The sequence below is a fragment of the Lytechinus pictus genome, chromosome 16, assembly GCF_037042905.1.
Source record: "Lytechinus pictus isolate F3 Inbred chromosome 16, Lp3.0, whole genome shotgun sequence".
In the NCBI taxonomy this organism is placed as follows: domain Eukaryota; kingdom Metazoa; phylum Echinodermata; class Echinoidea; order Temnopleuroida; family Toxopneustidae; genus Lytechinus; species Lytechinus pictus.
The window spans coordinates 1,370,400-1,378,674 of NC_087260.1; the positions used below are offsets into that span (position 1 = coordinate 1,370,400).

At 36.0% G+C, this 8,275-nt stretch overlaps 1 long non-coding RNA gene across 1 annotated transcript; it reads right to left on the minus strand.

The window, feature by feature from the left end:
- Positions 1–6,689: 6,689 nt before the first annotated feature.
- On the minus strand, positions 6,690–8,265 carry LOC135156966 (uncharacterized). The gene is made up of 2 exons (XR_010296019.1): positions 8,178–8,265; positions 6,690–7,214 (listed from the first exon to the last, which is right to left on the minus strand). It is a non-coding gene; the product is annotated as an uncharacterized LOC135156966 (long non-coding RNA).
- Between the last annotated feature and the right edge of the window lie 10 nt (positions 8,266–8,275).

The following is an 8,275-nucleotide window of genomic DNA, read 5'->3' on the forward strand; positions in this document are numbered from 1 at the left end:
GCCATTTTTACCTCTGCCATTCTTACCTCTGCCATTTTTCACCGAGCCAGATTGAAAAACAGTCATTCTGAGCTCGTTATCCTGTATAAAGATATTTTAATAAATAAAAATATATGAATAAATATATACGGTTTGCATGGGTTTGCTAGATATATTCCCAATTCTTCAATGGCATGTGTTTCACCCTATCACACGCCAATACTTGTAAAGGGGTGCATTTTCAGAATATGGAAAATACGTGTTTAGGGTGCTTTTTGAGATCCCATGATCTCGCATGGTATCCACTCGTGAATGGAAGTGCACCCCGGGGGCTCATTGGTATTGAAAGCTTTTGACTTATTGGGTATGTGACGTGTGGGTTTGGGGGAAGTATAACTAAATCATAAATCACTCAAACTTAAATTACTAGCTTGAAGCTCTTGAGATTTCATGTCTTCATGAATTCTAATCAACATTTAACTTTTTTTATTTCCAAAGGTATAGGCATCAATGCATTTCCAAAAGTTATAGGCCTAATCAATGGAGGTATACACTCAGGATGCTCAATAAGCAAGACATAATAAGACATAATAATAAGAGATTGAAAATCTTTTAAAGCTAGGACTAGTGTTAGAATTTTAATAAACTTTGAAGTCAAATTTCTCTGAAATGGGGTTGCACTGTCGTAGCTGTGCGACGGTTTGGATGATCGCCGACGACATGGTCATAAAAAAAAAGTGATGGTAAAATTAGCGGTATGAGATGGACGGAACGCGTGGTGTCGATCATAAGCAAAAAATAATTTCCAAAAACACTACAATTATTTTTATGTTTCAACGGTTCTAGGACAACTACCCCCTGGACAATCACCCCCCGGACAACTACCCCCCGGACAATTACCCCCCGAGGACAATTACCCCCCGGACAATTACCCCCAATTACCCCCCGAGGACAACTACCCCCCGAGGACAATTACCCCCCGGACAATTACCCCCCGGATAACTACCCCCCGGACAACTACCCCCCGGACAACTACCCCCCCCCGGACAACTACCCCCCGGATAACTACCCCCCCGGACAACTACCCCCCGGACAATTACCCCCGGATAATTACCCCCCCCCGGACAACTACCCCCGGTCAATTACCCCCCAGACAATTACCTTCAGAAAATCCCCCCTTCTCTCCAATATCAATGTTAGAATTAAGCGGGACCCATTGTAAGTTTTGGTCGGTGGCACAGGTTTCCGAAATATTTTCTTCTTTATCTTACGTTAATAACTTTTTTTTCTCTTTTATATTGCTCTTTCTCCTGTTCTCTCACTTTCTTCTTTTTCCTTTTTTGTTTTTGTTTAGCGGCGCCTTCTGCATCAAATTGGGGGGGGGGGGGGCTTGCACCCGAAACCTCCCGTTTGGCTATGCATATATACATCAGAAAATTTGTAAACTGGCCCTCATTCTAAGTTTTCATAGAACAATTGAACACGATTAGTCATAATAATCACAAATGCTGAATATCTCTGATTCCAACTGATGTGATTTTTTTAATATTCATTTTGGGTTTAATTTCAGGTAAGAAATCAGGCAAATAGATAAAACGTAAAAAAAACACCTTTATAGGTAGAAATATTGAAAGTCGATAACGTAACTATCAACACTAACACTGTCAATTAGACCTATAAATCTGTTATTTTGAAACAGTTCAACTAACAAGAAGCTAAGAATTATGAAACAATTGGTGCACATTCCAGATTAAGATGTGGCTTTATAACTTAATACAGTAAGCTAAAAAACTTTATGTAAAGATAATACACACAAGAACACCTTGTAAATTACAAGGTGTTTTTGTGTGTATTATTCTTGGGTGAAAGTAATTAAACATTAAAGTAGGTAATTGAGTACCAAATTTACTAAATAGTAAACAATATGACATAATCAAATACAGTGTTTTTTCTATACAAATTGGCAATCATGATAGTATACAATTCGTTTAAGGTGCATTTTAAGGACGATTTGTAAGAATTTATAAAGAAGTAGGCCTATGCAAATCAAATAATGCGACCGAGCACCGTGAGCTGAAAATATTAATATTTAGACCATAAAACGGACATTTTACAGAGCACTTAAAAATCAATTTGTAAATTTAAAAATAATGAAAGCTCGATATCCGAGATGAAATATGTTTTTATTGACTTCGAAACTTGATATTTTAAGCTCCATATCAGCCTATATTGAGCAAGATATTAATCTCATTGAAAAAGCAATGCGGGCGCGAAGCGCGAGCGGAAAATACTTGATATTCCGGTATGAAAATGGTGAATTTGAGCACTATCTAAAGCATTGTGTATGGTAATTGTGAAGTGGATGTGGAAAGCACTTAATAAATGATGCGAGTGTGAAGCGCGAGCTGATATCTTCATTATTATTTTGACCTAGGACCTGGACATTCTAGGTCTAAGGACATTTTGTCATATGAAAATGATGACAACTTTCTTATTCCTCTTCCTGAACGCGATATGAAACATATGAAACTGTGATATTGTCGATATTCTTTTCTGAAAAGGGACAATTTAGTCATTAAGAATTCATGAAAATTTTATCATCATATTTATTAATGTAATAAGCCTAAATGAGTGAGTAAAATGTGTTGACACTGAGGCCTGAAAACTATATATTTTAAGCACTTTTGTAATCATGAATAGGATTTGTGAGTTGATATATTTTTAACAAAAATGCGAGCGCAAATCGTGAGACGAAATTTTTGGTAAACTGTCATAAAAGGGGGGTTTTAAGTAGTTTGAAATATAATTTGGCAAATCAAATAATGCGAGCGCATCGCGCAAGCTGCAAGTTATATTTACACCATAAAACAGACATTAAACAGAGCACTTAAAAATCAGTTTGTAAATCAACCAAAAGTATGAATAATGTCCGAGCTGAAATATGTTTTGTAATATCGACTTCAAAAGCCTATTTAGCAAGATGTGTATCTCATCGAACAGGCTATGCGAGCGCGAAGCGCGAGCGAAAAAATTAATATAGTGACATGAAATATATTTTTAAATCATTTTCCAAGTCATTCCCTGACCTTTTTTTTTGCACTCGTCTCCCTCCTCTTATTTTTTTTCTTTCTTTCCCCCTTTTTTTCTTAATTTTTTTGCTCTGCCGATAGGGGGGGGGGGGGGGGGGGCGGGCCCCTCGGCCCCCCTGGATCCGCCTATGGATGGAGCTCAATTTTACAGCTTTCTTACGGCGTACGTTTGATTCCAAGATACTCGAGAATTAGTCCGGGGGCTGGGAGAGTTTATTCAGCTGATCGGGTACAAAAGGTTTGATGGTCTCAAGATGTTGGCATGATATCAGTGGTCAAGAAAATGTGTTGCTGCCGGGCCAAATCCTGTACGGAAGGCCCGCAGGGCCCCATTTTTGTCCGCCATCTTGAATTGTTTACATGAAAATCAATTATTTTCATATTTTTGCACAAACAATGGAAAAATATTAAATAAATACGCATTTCACATTGATTTAGATAGTAGAAATCGATTGCAAGTGTTTTCAGGACAGTCCGGTTAATATTTTTTGAAAAATATAAGAATTTATGCCAAAATTTTCATGTTTTTAGGCAAAAATTTGCATGTGCATTGATATCTTTCTGTTTTCTCATTAATATCAGCAATCAATGCAAAATATCGGCATTCAACACGAAAGAGAATATATTAACGAGGACATTGAATTGCTTCATGACAGTATTAATGTCTTAACTTGATTAGATATAGGGAAAATACCTCCATGTGCATTCCCCGATATTGCGATAAAATGACACCAAAAAGCAACCTCCGTCACTAGTCACACTAGCAATACCGATTTCAACGCGCTCGCTAGCTTGCCTTTCAAAAGAGTACAATAGACTCAATCGGTCTTGCCTCGCCTTCGTTGGTGTGACTAGCACGCATTAATGCATGTAATGAGCGTCGCGAGAGAAAAGTGTATATTACATTATGGATATGAGGGCAAAAGGCGCTTTTTGCACATTTAAGCAACTTTAATGTTAATGAAACCTCTTGGAAAAGTTAGAGGAGGGATTGCTCTGCATGTCGCAAGCAATTACATTCGGACACCTCAAAAAGTAGTACCGCAAGAGCCTGTCGAAGGTACCTCACCCTTATCCGAAGCTTGACTACTAAAATATCTTGCCTTTTGGAGCCCTCAATGTGGCAAAATGATGCTTCTGTTAGGTAAAAAACAACTTATATTTTCTTAAATTACTTGGAGACGAAAGAGTATATAGGCTTTTCTCTATCAGCTACATTTAAAGAAGTGAGGGCACAACAAAGCCTACCCTCTCAGGGGGCTGCCCCAAGTCACCCATCCCCTTTTTCGTATTTTGCCAATTTCTTTGTTGAATGCCGATATTTTGCATTGATTGCTGATATTAATCGAAACAATTGAGAAAGCGGGGAGAATGGCATGGACTCCATGCCATTCTCCCCGCACTTCTTTTTTTAGCTCAACATATGAATAATTCATGTTTCAATTCATAGCGATTCCATGTAGGATGGGGGGTCGAGTGTCCGGACACTTTATATTTTTGAAGCCTTCTTTTTTGTCTTTGGATTACACTAAAAATATGAATTCAATAGTTGTAGGCCTAATCATCTTCCATTTTGTTCTCTATAATATTTCCTTACATTTTGCACTAAAAATTGATGAAACTTCGCTTGTAAATTTTTCCAAATGACTTTCTAAAATTGATCGTCCGGACACACAACCCGTCCGGACACACAACAACTGGGTATACTGAAAAAATAATTGCCTCCCGCTGGCACCTACTCTCCGATCCCACGTAAGTTTGTTTACAAAGTCGTGTGACTGTGAGGGAAACTTTTCGACAGCAAGTCAATTCAGCAGGTAATTACAATTGTTATTATTAAAATAAAATGATAGTTTCTAAAGGAAACATCATGTGCTCCGTTTTGATATGATTGATTGCCGATTGATTTGCAATGCAGTCAGTCCGCAGCCCGTCCGAAAGTGCTCTATTTTATTCAGCGGTATGCATAGCCGTCCGTGGTTATGCATACGTAATGAGCTGTGAAGACGAACTTTCCGATCGGTGTTTTTTGCTCTTAGAATCGTTTATTCCTCACAAAATTGGTCTTATTTTATAGATAAAACTTTGAAATTTCTGATCAGCTAAATAAAATGCACATTTAATGTATTTTGAAGACCGATATTTAGCTTAGAAAAAATGATTTTTTTCAAGAAATATATGTGAATAAACAGAGCGCATTTTTGCATCGAAATTATACTTGCGTCAAATTGATATTATAATCAATATAAAGCGTAGACATTCTTCTTTACGACTGAAAAAGAATTATGAAATTTCATGATGTAGCAAAGTCAGGAACCACAAAAAACCACGGCAATGTCCATCGCAAAATGATTGGAATTGCAGTAGAATTGCCGACGCGTTCTGATTGGTCAACAGCGGCGCACAGACTTGCAACATTTTATATAGCTTAAAAAACCCGGAAGTAGTACGGAATAGATCGATGGCGAATTGCGTAAGCGCATTGTTTTGGCGTGTGCAAGGACCCTGGTTCGAACCCGCCGGACTGTTTTTTTTTTTTTTTTTTTTGGGGGGGGGGGGGTGATGGGGATATGTTTATGCTTTTTCTTTAAATCATATTCCTTCATCGTTCCTACCCAGCTTTATTCTCTTTTTACTTTCATGTGAAGTTCTATTTAGGCCTGCATTTATTAAATCATGGAGCTATTAATAGCTCTATGATTAATTCTTACTTCTTCTTAATCACTGCTTTTGATTTTCAAGTTCTTGATTACACTTATTTGGGCAGGGGTGGGAAGGGAAGTGAGTTAAAGGTCAAGTGCACATCAACAAAAAATTATTTGAATAAATACAGAAATTTCCCTTTTTTAACACAAAACAGTTATATACACAAAACAATGGTATGCAAATAGAGTTGATTATGTCACTCACATCACATTACTTTTTAAATTTTTGTTGCATTTTTATTATATAAATTTTAGCAAATTTGATCTAAAAAATCTTCCTCGAATCACAATAGGTTACATTTATGGAAACTACGAATGTTAATGGAGGAATTAAAATCCCTCTCAAAATTTGTTAATGAAAATTAAAATAAAATATACATGTCATGTACATGTATCAAACAAAAAAATACACAAGAAATTAGAGTGCTTGTGACATAATCGAGTCTGTAATTTGCACATTGACCAAGATGAGCATATAATTGTTTTATAAAATTAGGCAAATTTCTCAATGTCAAAATAGTAATTTTTTTAATTTTGAATCATAGTTTTTATGAAATTTTCTGCAATACTTTATTTTTCTTTAAATTCAAATTAATTTTTGGTGGGGTGGACTTCTCCTTTACTCTTTGCTTGGAATAGGGAATGCACATTAATATTTATCCACGAACAAAATTGTCTAAACATATGCAAATCCGTAATTGGACACATGCTCACTTTCCTTTCATCCAGGCCACTCCCTCACATCCACCAGGTTTACAGTCTTATAACAAAAATGATGAATTAATTATAATACCATCACACCATAGCTCCATGATCACACAACATCCATACAGTGCTTCACAACAAATATTTCACTTCTGTTCATATATGCAATAATTACTGTGGAAAACAAAAACAAGGCGTAACCACATTCAAATACCGTTTAAAAGGACAAATATATTATACCTTCGAAAAAAAAAATTGTGAACATACATGGCACTTAACCTTCAGCACATTAGATAACATATAACAGAGTTGCTTGAGAACAAAATATGATTATGGGGCATTGCAAGAAACTTATGTTCAATTTCAATTGCAAATCAACTACATGTTTGTGTTTAATCAAAGGACTTACCCTTAATTTTGGAATGTGTGATTGAGTAGAAAGTTTCTTGCAATGCACTATTAGTAACATTAAAAATGTCCTTTGGTTTTGAATTGTGAATTTTTATTTTTGTCAAGCTGTATTCCTGTCCAAGTCAGTATTCTTAGTCCTCCCCAAAACTGTGCTCTAATTTTTTTGTTTCCAATATCGATAAAGATAAATTTTATGTTGTATCAGTCCAAAATTTGTAAACGAAATAAGGGCTTTGTCGAAATCATGGTCTGACCATTATAGTACATGATGGACTCTCCCAGAATGAAGTAGCAAGCAGAGACCAGAGTCAGCAAGTATGCAGATCTGTGTGTAGAAGAGACAAAAAAGAGAGAAATAGTCTAAATTACTAAATAACCATTCAAAGTATGAATTATGTTACATGTACGTCAATTAAGAGACTAACTAAGTTAAGTCTAAGTACTGTACGTGACAGCCACAATTTTTTTATTTGAACAAAATGGTTTATAAATACTACTGACTACTGAGTACGGTAGTACCAGACTTTTTAGTTTGACTTTAAACTGTTTATAGTCTCTAGAGTAGACTGTCTGAGCTAATCATCATTTAATTCTTAACCGCAGCCTGGGCTGGGGCAAAAATCATCATGGGGCTCAACTTCGACTAATTTAGTAATTAAGAAAAAAGGTTAACAATTTTCAACATAAATCAAGAAATATCTCAATCTATAAAGTATAATAAAAACTTGATGGAATTCGGAAACCTGATAATCATTGAATAAAACTTTAGAAGGGATCTACTTATTAAGCTTCGTTTATATCGAGTCTTAATTAAAAAAAAACAAGTCCACCGTCCACAGACACATATAATGCGAGCCATCTGCCATCATTACAGAAGTTTCAACGTATGGGACCAAAGGCGAAATTCTACCAACCCGCGACGAACGTAATTTTGGCATTATTTCGCGCCATCGTGGAGTGAACGAGAAGGTTACTTCCGGGTAAAACGTAAATTTCTCGATTTTTAGGGTATCACTTTCTCTAAAATTAAAATATAAGGTGAGTTTGCGTCAAGTTGGTTCTGACATATTTTGAACAGTGACTTTTCTTCTTTCTAAAAAATCCTGATCGAAACAATTTGGTTATGTAGCAAAGTCAGGAACCAAAAGTGAAATTCCGACTACAAAATCGCAGTTAAAATATTACTAAAATAAGCATCAATTAAAGAGGTAAAAATGGTAGGTTGAAAATGTCGAAATATGGAAAATTATATACCAAACTGTAGATGAAGGTCTTGAGAATAACTTACCACAATTCGTCTCGATGTAAACTGAAGTTAGCGACCAGTACAGAGCTATAACTTCAGCCCCTCCAATTCAGTTGGAAAATCAAGCCAAATTGATCGCA